We start from the raw sequence: 20,573 nt of genomic DNA on the forward strand, positions 1-20,573 counted from the left end.
GAATGATAAAAAAAAACACATTGAAGTAGCAATTATTCACATTTGAGAATCCAAAACCAGGGAATATGTTCGCTCTGCTTGGGTTACTGTAAATCATATATCAAAATTGGAGAGACAACTTAATCTATTAACTGTCTTATCAATGAATTCAAGTAGTATGTAACATGACTCATTCCTGAGAAGTTATAGTTGTATATATAACTACAATCTGCCAAAAAACACCAATCAGGGCAGTTTTTGTATTTTCATGTTAGCAAAGCCTGGCTCATTTTAAAAGCTTGCCTCCCATTTTTGACTCTTTCACTGTGCTTCAGTCCAAAATCACTTAATCAGCAGATCTTTGGCTCCGCCCACTGAGGGTTAACACAAACACTGAGATAACGTCTGCCTCCAGAGCGGCTCCAAGAAATATTCATTTCATTTTCGAGCTAAATCTCCCATCTGCACAAACTGCGCACCTTACTCTGTCTCCGCCATCCAACATCTTCCTCACTCTTCCTCCTCCCACCACCACCAGCAACCCCCCCCCCCCCACCCTCTTCTGTCGTGTCCCTCCTGCCCACAACTCATCCTCTCTCTCCTCTCTGTCCGGTGATCAGCCTCCTTGGCCGACACGTGGCTTTCGAAGCAAAGGGCGATCAAAAAAAAAATTATGTAAAAGAAGAAAATATATGTCTGTAGCTTTAAGGACAAATAATGACAAGCACGTGTTGTGGAAGTACGTGTGAGGAGGGGGAAACAGTGCACTCTGCTTTGGTTGTGGCCTGCAGAAAGAGAGGGAGAGATGGAGAGAAAGAGGGAGATGTTTACTGAACCATTGCCAGAGAAGCAGACAGAAAGAGTACAACTTGTTCTTTCCCTGGTGTTCTGTTTGCAGCCTGTCCAGTTAACAAGCAGCTAATATAAACAACACCAGACCCTTCCCTTCTCCTCGGCTCTCTTATTTCCCCTCTGTGCTTTCTCTGTACAGCCAAGTCTCCTTTCAAAGAATTTCCTTTACAAGCTGTAACAATCGAATCAGGAAAGCAGAATGGAAACCGGTAAAATTTACATTAATGCCATGACAAGCCCTGGAAAACAAAAGTATTTTTTATATCCAGCATGACTGTGAACATAAATCACCCTTGTAGGTTATATGTGGTTCGATTTTATTTTTATTCAAAGAAAAGCATACATTTGGGAGATATTACTCAGCAAAGAAAAAGGCTGGTGATATTCTAGATATTTTTCTTACTGTCAATAAATACCATGAAAAGACCAAACCAGCAGTTAGTTGATCAAACTATGAAGTAGGACCAAGTGTTATCCAAAGCCAAGACAGCGTATCCCCCTATTGTCCAAAAAAGTTTGAAACACATCAATGCATGACATGTTCCTTCATTCCCATGAACACAGAGACTAACTTATTCACAAACACACACACACTGTTGCTGCCTTTAATACTAATGCAACACATGTGTAATCCGCAGCTGAGAATAGTCCCAAAAAAAAGCACATGTTTTAGTAACGTTTACTAAAAACCACAGTGCCCAGCTGTTTTAGGAAATAACCTGGTGTTTTTTTTGTTAATATATATGTACGTTTTTATTAAATCTATGCTTGTAGGGAAGTGATAAAAAAAGAGACTAACACATTGTTGGGTTTTTACTCGATTTGTTGAGTTGACAGTATGGAAAATATAGAACACCTGCGTTATCCTTTAAATGTCACTATCAGACCAGAAAACTATTTCTATCCGTTAAGACCATTAACAATCTTGTGAAATTGAATCCTTTTTATATATCATTTTTGGCAATTTCACTTGGATGGAAACATGGCTCCAGTGCTTTTTATGGTTTTTCCCTCACAATCTGAGCATTTTATTCCGACCCTTTGCATCTGGTGTAACCATCAGGCTCCTGGGAGGTTTCAGACATTTATATATGACTGCAGACAAATTGGAGGTGTAAATGCAACCAAACACACTGAAGATCAATTTGGCCAAAGCTAGCGTCTCCCACCGGTGGTCAGAGCTACATTTGGAATCGTTTAATATACGTTAAGCACAAAGTATAGATGTAACAAAGGGACGTTGGTGGGAATCTGATTTATGAGGAAAAGAGTGATTTAAGCGGCTCCGGAGACACTGCCAGATGTAAATGTAATCTGGATAAATCACGTCGAGACACAATCTGGATTTGAGATGCAGGTTTAGACCATTTGTCTAAGAGGCCCTCTGTGCTGGATCTCTTTCTCCCACTCGTAATTTCCCCTCTATGTCTGTCTCTGCTTTATCTTTTTCTCCTGATTTGAGTTTTTTTATCTCATTCCTCACTGTTCCTCCACAGTGTTTCTGTAATCTGACTTCTCTTTCACACACACACAGAACAAATGTTCTTCCTCGAATGCAAATCTGTATTTATTGTCTGATCTTTGATAGAGGCAGGGAAGGAAAATGTGATTTGACTACATAAAGTACGGAGAGTGCAGTCTCTCTGTATGAGTGGGACCCTCTGATGCTACAGGCTGTGTGTATGTTGTGAGTGTGAGTTGAGAAGGATACCAAATCTAGGTAAAGCTTATCCTTGACTCTCTCTCTTTCCTCACCTCCTTCTTATCCCCTTTTGAGAGGGACATTATACGGTCTCTCCCCTTGTTAGACTCTACGTCCACACTAAGCAGGTTCATTTTGAAAATTCCATTCACGTACAAAAACAAAGTCCATATTTGCAACGTTAGGTCGAATACGTTATCTAAAATACCTGAACAATAGATTTTTATCATTTATTTGTCCTATTTTTGGTCAGCTAACAGCAAAACTGCATCCAAGTTTGGTTACACAAACATTTGTGTCTCCTGCTCCCTGTGACCACGTATCGGCCCTTTTAATGCAGCCAAATTCTTATCTTAATTCTCAGTTTCCAAGCCTAAAAAAACAAACATGATTTGAAGCTACAAAGTGTACCTAATGATTCACAAATGTGAAATCTGTGACATTTAATTAAAATGTGTTTTCCACAGCTTTTAAATTCAGAAATGTTCCCACATACCGCTTGATGTTGACACAGTGTTGTGATTGTGATTGTATATGTTCACATCTAAAATGAGTCATTACAGAATACAGAAGTTTTCTTTCATCACTCAAATCTGCCATTTATCCACTCTGGTGAATGCTGTCAACATTTAGAAAAACACTGGCTTAGTGTGGACAAGAAGACATATTTGTGAGGAAATGCTCTTTAACATTTCTCCCTCACCTATAACTCTTTTGCTCTGGTGTTTTCTGTCTCACTCTGTTCCACGTCATGTCTCCCTCCACTTTTACTTACTTTACTAATCCTCTTCTTTTCTCAGTATCCCCCCTTAGAGCAGACAGTTTCTGACTCTCATTAAAAAAACATTCTCCCCTCTCCTGACCTGCGGTTCACAAATGCGTTCCCTCGGGTTTGAAAACATAATGAAACAAGAGTTCAGAGGAGTTTTGGTTTGCAACATTTCAGCAACTTTTTGTTCAAACTTCTCAGTGCTTTCTCCTAGAAGAACTTATGAATATCACATGTTATTTAGTTATTTAAAAAACAGTTTATCTTCCTTCTCTCTCTCTCATGGTTATTTGAAATATTATTGGGTTTCATTGTGCAGCATAATGTTTCATATTATATATTGGTCGTATTAGAGCGCTAATTAAAAACCAATTAGCATTGTCCAATCAGAGCAACGCTGGACGCAGGCTTTTCCTCCTCCTGTCTTATCTGTCCTTATGAAACGTGTTCCAATCCCTGCTGTGGTTTCCAGTTTCTCCTCCACTCTGCATCGGTTCTTCAATACAATAATATGAATGTTGCAGGAGTTTATCCTTCTGTATTCTTTGTTTCAAAGAATGTTGTGCCATTTGTTAATAGCAAAGAGAACTATTGAACATATATGAAAAAGAAGAGCTATTTTAAATTATTTTTTGGCTTTTTTTGCTATATTTATTTTCTTGTATTAGAATCTTCTTTGTAGGAGGGAAATATCTAAAAATGTATTTTTCATTAGTGCGAAAAACCTATTTTCTTCCTTTTTGTACAATTTTGATGTTTTGAGCGAGACTTTGAAAAGCAATATGATGATGATGACGATGTTTCCTGTGACTGTATCTGCATGCTGTTTGTGTTGCCTTAATGATGGCTGCGTCCCACTATGACCCACCCCACTCCCTACCTGTCTTGTCCCCCCCCCCAAACTCTGACCCATCCCCCCCTTTGAATCCCCCCCTCATCTGATGGAGTTCCAGTCCCATCTGATCCAGTCCAGTGCAGTCAATAAAGCAGTGCTTTCTGTGTAAACAAACTCTCTGCCTCTGTTACTCACACAACACTCAGGTGAATGATCGTTGCATCTATCAGTAAAAAAAAAAGGTAAATGGTTTTGAGTATAATATGTCTCCAAGGGGGTTTCATTTAGTTTATTAAAGTCAATATTTAACATTTTACTGCCTTCTGTAACTACATTTAAATGTGATTTTTTTGTTTGTTTTCAGTGTACAATTACCCACGTTTTAACACATTTAAAAACACAATTTTCTTCATTGATCATTTCATTCAAAACTACGAATTTCAACCTCTTGGTAAGTGCGAAGGATTCATTCTCATGGAACCATGAATTAAAAAGTACAATATACTCTCATAAAGGATTAAAGAAAACAGCAAATTGCCACATTTGAGCATTCAGGCATTTCTTGACATTTTTGCCACCAAGATTTTATTGCATTATTAAAATTGGCGTGATTGGCGAGGAATTTTTTCAACTGTTCTGCCTCTAATAATTTTACCAAAAACCTAACCATTCATTTGGTCTAGGGAAGAGAACTATTGAAAAATGGTTAATGGCAGAGTGAAGCGGAGTTTAAGGGGTTTTGGGGTCAACAGCAGACCCCACCATTTAAATAAATCAAATTACTAAAGTTCCACTTAGAGGTGGTTTTCATAAAAGCCAAAGTCAGCCTTCCCTTGAAGAATCAACTGGAGTTTGTGAAAAGACGAGTGAAAGGGAGCATGATGCAAAAGATGCTGTGGTCTGACGAAACTAAATTCAAATGTCCTCAGCAAATGCAAAGCGTGTGCTGGAACTCTGCAGAGCTGATCCACCTCTAACCTCCCTTACCTTCAGACTTGGGCAGGGAGACGCTGCCAGAGGTCTGGAGGAACAATGCGTGCAAATCTCGAGGAGGACCGTCACTTCGTGCCAAAGACCTGAGAGTGGGGCCAACACATTTCTCCTCTAACAGGACCCTAAACATGCAGCCAAAGCAATGCTGAAGTGGCTTCACAACAAGAATGTGAAAGTCCTTCAGTAGCCTCAAAGCCAACATTTAAATTCCAGAGAAAATCTGTGGAATGGCTGTAACGATCTAGCCATGTCAGCAAAATCCATAAGTGTCAAGCAGAAAAGTTGAAAAAGGACAAATTGACAAAGTATCCTAGCACACTTGGGCAACTTTAAGGATGCAATAATCACAAACAAAATACATTTGATGATTCCTTGTTTTATAGGACAACGGTCCCCATTCAAAAGCTGAAGCTTCATGTAAGAAAAGTTTGGCAGATGTTATTGTTATAATGCAAATTCAATGGTGTTATGTTATAATACTCAAACATAGAAACTGGTTTCAGTTATTAAGAAGGCCTAGATGAGTTATACAGGTAAACTGAAATACTATAAATTGTTATGTTATAAGGATTGATTAAAATACAATCCATGAATACATACATCCAGATCCCCAAAGATATTCAAACAAGATGTTGCTTTAAAAAAAAAAAAAGTCAATATATAAGGAATTTGCATTTACATTTTTAATAGGATAATAGTGGTGGTTGCAGTAAATTAGATTTCCAATTCTCCTCATTGGTTTCTTTTAAAAGAGGTTGAATGTTAATTTTTATCGAACCACAGATGTTGCATTTCCGAGCATTGGTTGATTTTCAATCTTAAATGCACAAAGGTGGGACCCCCAGTGATCACCAACTGGCGGCCCGCGGGCCACATCTGGCCCGCACGACGGGGGTGACTGTGGCGTTGGCGGAGTGGTTGCTGCATTCGCCTCCCACCCATTTTTTTTTTTACAACGTCTCGTGAGTAAGGTGCAGTACCGGAGTCCAACAGAGAGGCAGCAGCTGCGGGTCAGTAGACTGCGTACTGCGAAATCTTCCCTGCCTTGAACAAGAATTGATCCTTCGCTGTGAAGAGTCTGGCTAATGCGGTCCGCACCACAGCAGTAGCCCCGCTGCGACAGAGTCCAACAGAGAGGCTGGAGATGCAGGACAGTAGCCAAGAAGCAGGGTTGGGTTGTAACGGAAAACATAACGGCGTTACGTAATCAGAATACAAAAGTGAAGTAGGCTAACTGTATTCAGCTGGCGTTACATTAGAAAAACGAGTAATCTGATTACAGTTACTTTCGTAAACCTGAAGTGAATACATTTTGGAATACTTATTGGAATTATTGGTGGAAAAGTTTCCTCACAAAATGTAATATTCATTACCGGCAGAACTGTGTGCACACTGCACAGAGCTGCAGCATGTCTGTGAGCGAGAGAGAGATGCAGTGTATGTGAGGCCCGCCCCCGCACGCAGATGAGAGAGAGAGAGATCTCTTTTAAAATATATTGAAAGGTAGAAACGGAGATGGTTAGATAAAATGTGCAAGATAACGTCTATGTAGCATTTCTTTATTGTCGAGATGATGACATTTATAACGGGATCAAATCCAAGTGAATGGCCTGCTGCTGCTGAATGCATGGGGCAAGTGACTGAAAAAAGTTATTACATCGTTTCAGATAATAAATAATAATGATAATTCATTCTATTTAGGGGCGCCTTTCAAAGCACCCAAGGATACCTTACAATTCATAACATATTCTAAGGAAAGGTTTTAAGACAGTACAAAGAATGCAGTCTGGGTGATGTTTTTTATGTGGGGTGCAGATGAGAGGGAGCTGTCCAGAATGACACCAAGATGTTGTGTTTGAGTTCTTGATAAGCCATTAAAACAGTAAAATAAGTGTCTCCTGTTTACCAAAACATACCCATCTGTATGATTGCAAATTAAAATGTAAATGTGAAGGAATGTTTGTATACCAAAATACATCCGTCATAAACGAAACCGGAAACAGACGTAGGCAAGATCCTCAGCTCGATGATTGGATGGTTTAGCCGCAATGCATGCTGGGATTTGGTGTTTATGTGATGTGAAATCTGAAAACGTTTTTTAAAAATAAAATAATACTTTATTCCGAGTGTGCTTGCTTTTCTCTTTCAAAGTCATCATATAACGGAATTGTAATACACGGTTCGGCTGCAGTAAATATTACATATCTGCCGTAGTTCTCTATTTATAGAGCCCTGCTGAGAAGACTTCTAGACAGACAGGAACAACTGCCGCCAAAACTGAAAATGTGACGTGGATCATAAATATATAAGGAATTAACAGCGTCTTACATTTCTTTTCACACAATACGTCTCCTTGCAGTCATGGTCGTATCCACCATTGAGGTCACCGAGGTCCGGACCTCGGTAATTTTTTCCGAGCTGTGTATAGAGTGGCGAAGTCACGCCCATCTACTTCCGCCCCATGGGACCTTATTTCTGAAAAATGATGTATTGAAGTCAATAACACATATGTTTCTTAATCTTAAAAAATCATTTCCATGTCAAAAAAGTCACAGTTTGTCTTAAAAATGTTGAAATATGAGACTATGAAAAATACACAACTAGAAAGACTACAAATCCCAGAGTCGCGTACATTAACGTTACACATTACACTCGTGTTACTCACCGAAAACCTTGTAAAGCCGGTCCCGCATGCTGGCTCTTACGGAACCGACTAACTCCCTTTTTGTGTATGTACAGCTCTCAACCTGCTCAGACTTGTAGTGATTTTCACGTCTTTTAATACGTTTCACTTCATTCTGAAAGAAAGAGGTGAAATGTGCTAACGTGACGGCCAGTGGCGTTTCTATATGTGCAAAAGTGGTGGGGCACAAAAAACTTAGATGTCTATATATAAGCTTCTGCAGAGAGGTTCATGGCTGGCGAGGCAGTGGCACTGACTCTTCAGGTTTACAAATATTATATTTTGACCTAAATCAAAATATATTATTTTCAAAAGCTTTTTTTGTCTGATGCTTCAATGAATTTTAACAGCCAGTTCAACAGAAGGATATCCAAAAAATTAAATTTTATCATTTAAATATTGAATTGTTCTCTCTTAGTAAGATCCCATTTTCAATAAAATTGTCTTACCTTGACTTGAAGATGAAGTCCATTTGCCTGTCCTTCTGGACAAAAATCTCTATTACTTTTTTGTAAAAGTCCTCCCCATCTTCTTGTAGTTTCAAAAGTCTATCATAAATCTAATCGATATATTTATGATTCGAAAATGATAAAAGTAGGGTAGACATGTGGATATTATCCGGCTGAACAAAACGTGCATTTATCTAACCGCTACGTTTCCCACAGATCTTATTTGGAGCTATTTTCTAAAATCCTATGGACAAATCTCATTGCTTTTTTGTGGAGGGAAGCCATGCACAGCTTACTTCCTGGTTTTAGGACGCGTCTCTCTCCTCCTCTTCACACACACCACACTTTTCGCGGCACACGTACTTACAGCCAATCAGCTCTGAATTATGTGAGATGACGTATGGTGGGGATGGCAGCTCTATGCATATCTATGGCTCTATGCCCCTATGGTTATTATTTTTTGCCACACACATTAAATAGGAAAATACTCTGAGCATGCGCAGTGTAGTTTTTACAGTCACCGTTCACTTAGACAGTGAGAGGGAGGGGCAGGATCGGGTTTTGTCCCACATGGTTCTAAACAGCTCAATAGGCACACACTGTAGACACTAATTAGAAGAACACAGACTAAAACAGCAATGTACAGACGAATCAGATGATTAAACATGATCTTAAAATATATTTTATATATATTTTAATTTATTTTTTGCATTTTGTTATAATCATTATTTTAATACTTTCTGCTGACACTAGGTACCTGCCCCTAATGACCAGTCGCCACTGGTGACGGCCATCTTGGTGTTGGTGACGTGTGCAAGACCAGAGTTGTAGTTCATTGAGCGCTTCACACAAACAAATGTGTTACTTCACAGTTTTACGACACATTTTTATTTTTTTAACTCGCAAAATTATCTTTTAAATTGACAAACATCATATGTGTAATTCGTTGCACCATTCAAACTGGATCAAAAGATAATCTTTCTCTCTCCATTGACTTCAATACATGATTTTTCCGAAATAAGGTCCCATGGAGGTCCACCGGAAAGGGAGGGACTTCACCACTATCATCGAGCTGAGGATCTTGCCTACGTTACATTACATTGCATTTAGCTGACGCTTTTATCCAAAGCGACTTACAATAAGTACATTCGACCAGGAGGACACAACCTTGAAGAAAACAGAATCATACAAGTACATCAGGTTTCATAGAGCCAAGTATTTCAAGTGCTACTCAACTGGCTATAGATAAGCCAGTCCTTTATTAGTATATACGTGCTGTTCTTTGTTAGTAATTATATCACTCGAAGTGGAGTCGAAAGAGATGAGTTTTCAGTTTGCGCCGGAAGATGTATAAGCTTTCTGCCGTCCTGATGTCAATGGGGAGCTCATTCCACCATTTTGGAGCCAGGATAGCAAACCCACGTGTTTTTGCTGATGGGAACTTGGGTCCCCCTCGCAGCGAGGGTGCAGCGAGTCGTTTGGCTGATGCAGAGCGTAGAGCACGCGCTGGGGTGTACAGTTTAACCATGTCCTGGATGTAGGAAGGGCCAGATCCATTCGCAGCATGGTACGCAAGTACCAGTGTCTTGAAGTGAATTCTAGCAGTTACCGGAAGCCAATGAAGGGAGCGGAGGAGCGGCGTGGTGTGGGAAAATGTAGGAAGGTTGAAGACCAGACGAGCCGCTGCATTCTGAATGAGCTGCAGAGGTCGGATGGCACATGCAGGTAGACCATCCAGGAGGGAGTTGCAGTAGTCTAGGCGTGAGGTGACGAGAGCCTGGACCAGAACCTGCGTCGCTTTCTGGGTCAGCTGGGGACGTACCTTCCTGATGTTGTAAAGCGTGTATCTGCAGCAGCGGGTTGTAGCAGCGATGTTTGCAGTGAAGGACAGGTTGTTATCTAGGATCACACCCAGATTCCTTGCAGTCTGGGTCGGGGAAACAACAGAGGTGCCGATGTTGATAGTCAGGTCAAGAGTGGGACAATCTTTTCCCAGAAGGAAAAGCAGTTCAGTTTTGTCAAGGTTGAGCTTGAGATGATGAGCGGACATCCACTGAGAGATGTCAGCTAAACAAGCAGAGATGCGTGCGACGACCTAGGTCTCTGAGCGGGGAAAGGACAGAATTAATTGGGTGTCATCAGCGTAGCAGTGGTATGAAAAACCATGCGGGCTAATGACAGATCCGAGCGAGTTTGTGTACAGGGAGAAGAGGAGGGGACCAAGAACAGAGCCCTGAGGGACCCCTGTAGTTAATTGACAAGGGTCGGACTCGGACCCTCTCCAAGTTACCCTGTAGGTGCGGTCTTTGAGGTATGAGGTGAGGAGGGAAAGTGCAGAGCCTGAAACTCCAAGTTCTTGGAGAGTTCGAAGGAGGATCTGATGGTTCACCATGTCGAATGCAGCAGACAGGTCCAACAGGATGATGACAGAGGAGAGGGAGGCTGCTCAGTGACAGCAATGAGGGCAGTTTCTGTGGAGTGACCTGCCTTGAAACCAGACTGGTGCGGATCCAGAAGGTTGTTCTGATGGAGATAACAGGAGAGTTGTTTAAAGACAGCGCGTTCAAGTGTTTTAGACAGGAACGGGAGGAGAGAGACAGGCCTGTAGTTTATAACATCAGACGGGTTGAGAGTGGGTTTCTTTAGGAGAGGGTTTACTCTTGCCTCCTTGAGACTGTTTGGAAAGTGACCAGAAGTTAGAGAAGTGTTGATGAAATGGGTGAGAAACGGTAGAATATCAGGAGCGATAGTCTGAAGGAGGTTAGAAGGGATAGGGTCCAGAGGACAGGTGGTAGGGGGGGCAGAGGTAATGAGGGTAAGAACCTCACTTGGCGAGAGAGGGGAAAAGGAGGTTAGTGTGCGGGTGGAAGGAGGGTCTGGTGACCCAGCGGTGAGTAGAGGTGAGTCAGAAAAAGAAGAGCGAATATCATCAACCTTTTTTTCAAAGTGGTTAACAAAGTCGCTTGACAGAAGTGAGGAGGGGGGAGGGGCTTTGGGAGGGTCCAAAAGGGTGGAGAAGATGGAAAATAGTTTTTTAGGATTGGAATAGGAAGATTGGATCTTATCTTGAAAGAAAGTGCTTTTTGCCTGAGAGATCGAAGCAGAGAAAGAGGAGAGGAGAGCCTGATAGGTTAGGAGGTCGTCGCGGTGTTTGGATTTCCACCGTTTCCGCTCTGCTGTCCTAAGGACGGTTCTATTAGCACGCAGTGCGTCATTTAGCCAGGGAGCAGGAGGGGACTGACGAGCCTGCCGAGATGTGAGAGGACAGAGAGAGTCCAGAGAGGATGAGAGAGTAGAGAGGAGAGTTTCTGCAGCAGAGTTTGGAGGCAGGAGTTGGAACGAGTCAGAGGAAGGGAGGGCTGAGAGCACCGATGAGGCAAAGGTAGAGGGGGAGAGGGAACGAAGGTTACGGCGGACAGGTGCAGGATGAGAAGAGATTAGTTTGTTATGTTTGGAAAGGGGAAGAGAGAATGAGATGAAGAAGTGATCGGCTGTGTGGAGCGGGTTTACAGAAAGGTTAGAAGTAGTGCAGTTCCTTGAGAATATGAGATCAAGGACATTGCCAGCTTTATGAGTTGGTGGGGACGGAGACAGTGAGAAAGCAAAGGCGGTTAACAGAGATGTTAGTTTGTCTATCTTCCCCGTCTGGAGGTTGAAGTCTCCGAGAAGTACAGTGGGAGGGCCAGATTCAGGGATGTGGGATAGGAGATTATCCAATTCCTCCAAGAAGTCCCCCAAGGCGTCTGGTGGACGGTAGAGAACAACAATGGTTAATTGTATAGGATGGGTTACTGTGACGGCATGGAATTCAAAGGTGGAAGGAGTGAAGTTAGGTAGCTTGAAGAGGGAAAAGCTCCATTTGGGAGAGAGCAGGAGACCAGTGCCCCCTCCTCTGCCAGTGGGTCTGGGTGTATGGGAGAAGGAATATGCTGTGGAGAGAGCTGCTGGGGTGGATGTGTTGAATGGAGTAATCCAGGTCTCAGTGAGAGCAAGGAAATCCAGGGTCTGCAGGGAAGCTTAGCCAGAGATGAAGTCAGCCTTAGGAACAGCTGACTGGCAGTTCCACAGGCCACCTGAAACTAGATGTTGGATCTCAGTGGAGCACGTGGGATAGACGAGAGCAGGCCGGTTATAGCGATTAGGAGATACACGGGGCCAGTGATAATTGCGAGAAGACACATGAACAGGAATGGAGAAAATACACATGATTATAGCATGAGGGGCTAGAAAGCTAAAGAAAATAAAAATAAAACACCAGCGATACTTAGCTCAATCAAAGTAGGATTTGCCTCCTCTTTGCCACCCTCGTGACTCCCGCAGGACTCCAATGTCTTTGTCGGTCTTACTCCCGCAGGACTCCAATGTCTGACGCTGAAGCTGACGCTCAAAGAAAGAGCTACCTAAATGGACGCCTGATTGCTGAGTTCTCACAGCTGTGGTGCCACGCCCCTCTAATTAGTTAAGTCTCTACAGCTGATGGGCGACAGCTGAGAGGCCCTGCCTATTTAAATGCAGCCTTGATTGCCTACTGAGAGCAGTGCAACAGGTTCATGTGAGCAGATCTGAGATTTAAATACTCTCAAAAGCGCCGTTTTAGCTACAATAACTACAGAACAATGTACGTCTGTTTCCGGTTTCGTTTATGACTGATGTATTTTGTTATACACACATTCCTTCACATTTACATTTGAATTTGCATTAAAGTATTTCGTGAGGCCTTCTAACATGTTTTTAAATATAACTACAGTTGTAGTTGAAGAGTTTGTAAATTAACATGAACCGAAGCTGTTGCCTGGCAACGCAATCGCACAACGTCACGTCCGTTAATTCCACATCCACACGCATGGATTAACATCGATTTAATACATTAATGTAGCCTTTGTTTCTGCTAAAAGAGGTGTCGACCAGCTGGGGCAACAAGAAAATTGGTGTGACTATTAAAAAATAAATCATTATTATATTAATATTGACAATAACAACCGACCGTCGGGGTAGCATTTGCTTGGCATTTCCGGTTATTTCTCCACTGGTTAACATGGGTTAACAATACCGTGTAACTGTCACGTTTGAAGGGACGAAATCGTGACATCTTCATGTCTCCCAGCATGGTAAATCGTCACATGTTCACATCTTGCCATGATACCGGGTTGGTTATATTTGGACACTAATCAGTAAAGCTTGATGATTTATTCTCTTACAGGGAAACTGTCTTAAAGGGGAAACCTGTCATGCAGAAAGAGAACATCTGTATACCCACGAGCCCTGCAATTCCAAAAGTATATCCTGCAGGATATTTAAAGTGAGTTCAAGGAGGTACATTATTAATTTTCTTGTGCTGCAACATCATACAATGCAGGGAAATGACAGGGACTTTAAATACATAATAAAGGCACAATAATCACAGACTACTCATAATTTCCTCTTTTTTTATTGACTGTTTTTTCACCATTATAATCTGACCATATCCTGCTAATTTCTATTTCACTGCTGTGTCTGCCTTCTAATGTAAACCCTTTGATTCAGATTCTCTCTCCCATCTATCTGATTCACACTGTGGAAACAAGCCAAGCAAACAGACATATTCATAATAATGGAAATCAATTTAGCTGCACAAAGCACAGGCACCTAGAGAGACATCCCACACCTGGCTTTCCTCACAAAGCTCTCATTTTCATTATTTTCCCATGGCGCCGTTTTGAAAATAATTTTGTCTCGCAATCTAAATGTTATTTTTTCAGCCTATTGTGGGGGTTTAACTGGCTCAGTCTGCTGTACAGTTATACTTCTAACGTACTCTCCCACTGCAACTTTATGCACTTCAAAAATAAGCTTTGGGTACCATTTCTGTATAAAAACAGGGTTTTATTTCCTGCGTCTGCGATGCAGCCTCACACCCTCAGTTGGTGTTTGGATAACAGCAGGAGGAAGTTTCAGAGCTGAGCGTGCCATAGGGGATTCAGGAACACTTTCCCATGCACCTGCCACAGTGCCAGGTGTTTTTACAAGCAGCAGTTATTTAAGCTGCAGTAGGCAAGAACTTTGTGTAAAAATGCACCTGTGTTAACAGCATAAATCTGAAAGGAAGGCACCAGTACAGAACTAGAACAGATTTTCCACACTAATTGTGAAAGTAGTCATTCGCTGGTCTTCTAAATCACACCGTTTACACTGTCGCAATACATCGTTTTTGTTTCATCATTGTAATGTCAAATCATTTAATTCATTGCAAAAGATGATGTTGCACTCAGGCATTTTAAGGTAGTTCAAAAGCTTTCCAGCAAACACACAAACTCAATGAGGACTGCTAATATGCTTTGGTGTAGTCCAAAAGACACACGGCTAATAGTCGTTTCCTGTGGCTGGCAAAGAAAAAAAATGACAGACGAAATTTCAAAATGTCAAGGCATCCATTTAACAGCCTTTTGTGATTTCTGACACATTGTTGAAAAATCAATAGAAAGTAGAAAACTGTTTGGATAAACTGTTGGCAGCTAACATCCACCACTGTGAAACCGTGAAATCCACATTCGTTTCAGGACGTCCAGCAAACGACAGAGGAAGGAGGTGGGCGGCTCTGCTCTGGTGGTTAAACAATTATATCTGTTACAATCTGATAAAACTGTCATACAAACACACACACAAACACACGCACACACACACAGTCCTAATAATACCACACTGCTCAAATACTCTGCTACAAGTCGTTCCATTAAAATCTCCCTTCAGTAAATGTATAGTAGCCTATGAGTGTAAATACTTTTGTTTTGTAAAACACTTTGAATTGTCTTGTTGTTAAAAGTAAATCATAAATACATTTACATAAACATGTCTTGCCTTGCTGTTCTCACACTGTTAAATGTAAAAGTAACCAATCTAGAAAAAAATTTAGAAATAATTAAATGTGTATAGTTCTCAATTCAGCTGGTATTGTAAAAATTAGATTAAAAGTTAATTAAAAACTATTGGCAGATTTTTTACAAAACATAACATTTTCATGTTCTAAATGCACAATCTTAATTATTAAAGTAACTACTAACTAAAGCTGTAAGATACATTTGGTGAGTAGAAAGTACAATATTCAACTTTGAAATGTAAGTGAGTAGAAGTGTTGAGGGAAATAAAAATAAAATATTCACGTAAAGTACCTCAACTGGCAGTTTGGTACTTGAGTAAATGTTCTCAGTTACATACCACCACTGTACACACACACACACACACACACACACACACACACACACACACACACACACACACACACACACACACACACACACACACACACACACACACACACACACACACACACACACACACACACACACACACACACACACACACACACACACACACACCAGCAGTTCCTCATAGCCCTGACAAGAGCACTTGAACTCTCTTTTTCATTCCGCCTCCCAGGAGATCTTTATCAACTGCACTAACACATCCAGCGCAGGCCAGTATTTTCACATGCTAGGTGTTGAAACCATCCAGTACAACAGCAGGCTGAAATGTCAAGAGGCCACTGGGGTTTAGTGTGTTCCTGATGAATTATAAGTCATCTAGTTCTTCTTAAAGCAACAAACAATGGACTCAGCAGAGGGCTTGGCTTGAATAAAAAGAACGACACCAGACCCCATGTACATGAAAGATAGTTTGTTTTTGTTGCTCTTGGTCCCGGTCCAAAACGCTGTGCAGTAAGTGACGAAGCGCTTCCCGTATGAGACCCTTTGCAAATACTTAGGAGAGTCAAGGGAGGGTGGAGGCGAGGTGGGAGGAGGGAGGGCTCTGAAAGAATAATACCAGATGGAGGGAGAGAGGACCAGCTATAGTTCCTTAACTTATATTTGAGTATAAAGTCTGATGACAATGTATTGGCTAATTTAAAACAACAAATAGTTTAAAAATATCAAATGTCATACACAACAATACGTTTAATTAACAAAAAATATCATTTGAAAAAATGAGTTATTAAAAAAACCTTGCTGTTGTCCATTTAAATTGGTATATGGATCATCTCTTTGTTTTATCTACCTGGATAATCTGTTGAGTAAGATCATTACCTGTGTATAATACAGTGATGCAAACACAGGTATGGTGAAAAAAGAGAGAACTATTCGAAGCAGAAAAAAACTGCGTAATATACCATCTGACAAAAGCCTATGCTTCAATCAACTGGCTATTCTTTATAATATACTCAGATCAATAGGAGACAGAGATGTTATGTTATAAATCAAGGGTTTTTATTATTATTTACAGCAGGGGTGGGGAACCTTTTTCCTTTCAATTTTTACAACATCCTCCGAGGGCCGTACAAATTATTGAACTCAACCTCTGCTTAAAAAAACTAAAATCACAGCCCATTCATTTGGCCTTTCTTTCATTCTGTGCAAAGAAAAAGCAACCTCTTAATCCAGATATCTTACCATGACTCGCGTATGCATGTGCACGGTTGTGGCATGACCACCAAAACAGAAAGATATGGACCAAATGTGTGCAAATGTATTTAGTATCCTATCCATGTGAACATGATTTTTTTTAAATATTGAAGTTAAAAGCATCAATCTGGTGCACTTTGACAGCAACATTAGGAGATCTATGGATACATCTCTCAACACCCATATGAAACAGAACTGTAAGCAGATTTTTCTTTTTGGATATGTAACAAATCACTCCCCTTTTAAACTGTATTCTTGTTATTTTTAACAACTTTTTTGTTACTATCATATAGTATTTTATACCTGTTTTTCATTTAGTCTCTAATGTCTCATTAATAACTATAATGATCATATCAAGGTATGCCTTAACCTCACTGAGCTGAGGTTATTTGAGCCTCTCTTCCACCTGGTGTCGTGGTAAGCGTAAAGTAATACAGACGGTTTAGAGCATGGTGGTTACTTTATTCAGGCTTGTACTTTCCATGTCATTTCGTAGTAGCATCACCAGTCGTGTCCACCTCCGGTCTCATACATCCTGTTAGCTCTATCACAATAAAAGCATAACAGCTAACACCACATCTCCCTTTCTTAAGAAAACAGAACAGACTGTCACATTTACATACTGTGACTAAGAAAATGCAAAATCAGGTGATAAACTGAAAACTCTGCAAGAACCTCGGAACATGTCATCACACTTCTTTCTGCACAATCACATAGCTATTTACTCAAAAATAGAACATTGCACTCTTAAGGCTTCTCATGAAAAATAACAAAAACAACCTCTGAGTCAGGCAATATCTTTGTGAGCATAAGTGATCTAAACATCAAAACACAAAAGTATTCAACATTCTTCCCTTTTCACATTCATTTGTCTCCCCAAAGAGACTTTGTATCTGTAATCCACACTGGCTGACCTGGGGGGTATACTGCGAAGCAGGATTTTCGCTTAGCCGGCTAAATTCAGGGAAAACTCCGGCTTTCCGGTCCTACGAAGCTGGTTCTCTTTTTAGCAGGCTAGATCTCCATGGTAATATATGCTAAGCAGCTAACCTGGTCGGGACCAGGTTAGGTTTCAGGCTAAGAGCTCAACTCAGTGAAAGCACCGCCTGCTGACCAATCAGAGCTCAGTGTGCGGAGTTTAAAGCGATCAAGTCATATTACAGGAGAAAGGAAATACAGAAAAACTGCCGTCGCAGGAAAGACGGCCGGCAAAAATCACCGACTGTGTGAACGTGAACATTAATAGAATATCACCTCCATCTTCAGAGCAATCTGACTATTATAACATTAGCGTTAAGAAAGCTTACTTAAATATCGGCCACAACATAAGTAACCGGATCAGAGTATATTAAGTACAGTCCGCGGCATATCACTTCATAATGTATCACATATTTCCTTATCTGAGTCAGTTGAGCAGTATCTGGCCGTGCAACACTCACAGTGTCACATACTGTATGCAGAAGTATTATTTTAAGCAACACATAAGTTGACGAAACACTCGAGACAAATGTAATTGAAGTCAGATCGTGTTTTAGACGGGGCAGTGATATCATAAACCTGTTAATGTACGCATTCAAACACCTTTTCTTTTGCCAGCTGTATTCACCTTGCAGGTGCAGCTATGTGGCTTTGATCCAGGATAAAGTGTTTAAGTCATGGATGTTTAAAGTTTAACTTCTTCATTTTTGACTAGTATTAAAGTTCACTTTTCATTCAGGAAGTATGACGCTGCGCTGTCAGTGCGCTTCTCCATGTTTGTGATTGGTCGAATGCTCCAAATACCACCCCTTTCATGTGAACGCGCACCTAACTAGATAGGACACGGCTGGCTTGAGCGATCCACTTGATAACCAGCGTCGTAGTACAGTTTAGCGAGAGCGCGTATGTTTTGGATTAAGCCAACCGGCTAACTCAAACATATCCAGGTTAGGTTGAACCAGGTTCGCAGTATAGGCCCCTGGTGTGAGCTGACTTAGATCTCTCACACGATGCCTTTTGTTGAAATTTGCAGTGTCCTTCACCCTCCTCTCCCTTTCTTTAGCTGCCACAACAGTGCTGTCTGGAAGCTCTGGGGTGAGTAGAGAGGGATGCTGGGGCACTGGAGTGCGCAGTCGCCTGCCCATGAGGAGCTGGGCAGGACTGTAGCCATTAGCAAGTGGTGTAGCTCTATAGGCCAACAGAGCCAGATACGGATCCTTAGCTTTCTTTAGCAGCTGTTTCACAGTCTGAACGGGACGTTCCGCCTCCCCGTTACTCTGAGCGAACCTAGGGCTACTAGTGACATGTTTGAACCCGTAGGCTACTGCAAAGTCCTTGAACTGTTGACTGGAGTACTGGGGGCCATTGTCACTAAAAAAATTCTCTGGGACCCCATGTCTAGAGAATATTGATTTGAGATGCACAATAACATCCTGAGATCGTGTGGGAGTTAGTTTGGCAATCTCTACATACCTAGAGTAGTAGTCCACTATTAGTAGGTAGTTATCATGGTTGAGTGTGAATAAATCAGAACCTACTTTTTGCCATGGTCTCTCTGGGAGCTCACTGGACATTAATGGCTCCACAGGATTGCCATTCTCTTTGATGCATGTTTTGCAATTTCTCACCAGCTCGTTTAGTTGGCCGCTCAAGCCAGGCCACCTCTGCCGAAGGGCAGTCTGTTAAAGTAAAAGCGCCCAAAGGGAGTTATGAACGTTGTGTACAGTGACGACTCGGGGGACAATGGAATCTGCCAAAATCCTCTGTTTGCATCTAACTTGCTGAAGATCTGGGCTCCTGCCAGAGATCCAATTGTCTGCTCAACTGAAGGCAATATGTATTTCTCTCTGCGAACTGCTTCGTTGAGGCGGGTGAGGTCGACGCAGATGCGCACTGAGCCAGTCTTTGTAGTCACCGGAACCATGCCCGAACACCAGTCGGTCGGCTCTTCAACTCTGGAGATGACCCCAATGTCCCTCATATTTTTGAGCTCCTCTTTCACTTTGTCGAGTAGAGGGATGGGGACCCGTCTAGGTGTGGCCAGGGAATAGGGAATAGCGTCTGGGCTGAGTTTAATAGTGTATGGCTGCTGCATCATACCTAAACCCTGACACAACTTTGGGTAGGACTCTTCCATCTCTGACTTCTCTATGCTGTCTGCTCTGTAGACAAGTTTAAGCTTTACACTTGCTGGTCTGCTTAACAAGGCTACGTTTAAGTCATTGACAACGTAAACATCCTCCTGTATCACCTGCTCTCCTTTGCATAGTGACTCTCTGTATCTGCCTAAAACAGATAGAAGCATGCGACCTAGGCCAAATAGTGGTCTGTCAGGCTTAGCTAACTGTGTGTTGCTCTCAGCAATGGCATAGTAGGTCTGGGCTGGAATAACTGAGACATCAGCTCCTGTGTCTATCTTAAACCTGACCTTATGGTCCCTTATAGTCAAATCAGCATACCATGGGTCTAAACCTGCATCTACTGAGCCTAGGTACAAGGGAGTGTCATCATCATCATGGCAACTTTCTGTTTCTACCGCATGTACTGCTTTCGTAGATTTACATACTCTACTGTAATGACCTCTCTTTCCACATGCATGCCATGTCACCTCTCTGGCTGGGCACTGTGCATTTGCATGACAAGGGGACTTTCCACATCTGTAGCATGACTGGCGATCAGATGATGGCTGTGGTTTTGTTGATGGGTGCATTGATTGATGAGGGGACTTTGGGATGAATGGGTATTGTCTTCTGCCTTTTGTTACTGCATCAATGTCTATTCTACCCCCTCCTCTGAGGTCTGTTTGCTGCCTTTTAATCACTTCGGACTGTCAAATTTGTCGAGCGTCAAATCCTTGTCTAACTGCATCCTCTCAGCTAGACTGGTGTCTCAACCCCACTA

This window comes from Pseudochaenichthys georgianus, chromosome 14 (assembly GCF_902827115.2).
Source record: "Pseudochaenichthys georgianus chromosome 14, fPseGeo1.2, whole genome shotgun sequence".
NCBI lineage: Eukaryota > Metazoa > Chordata > Actinopteri > Perciformes > Channichthyidae > Pseudochaenichthys > Pseudochaenichthys georgianus.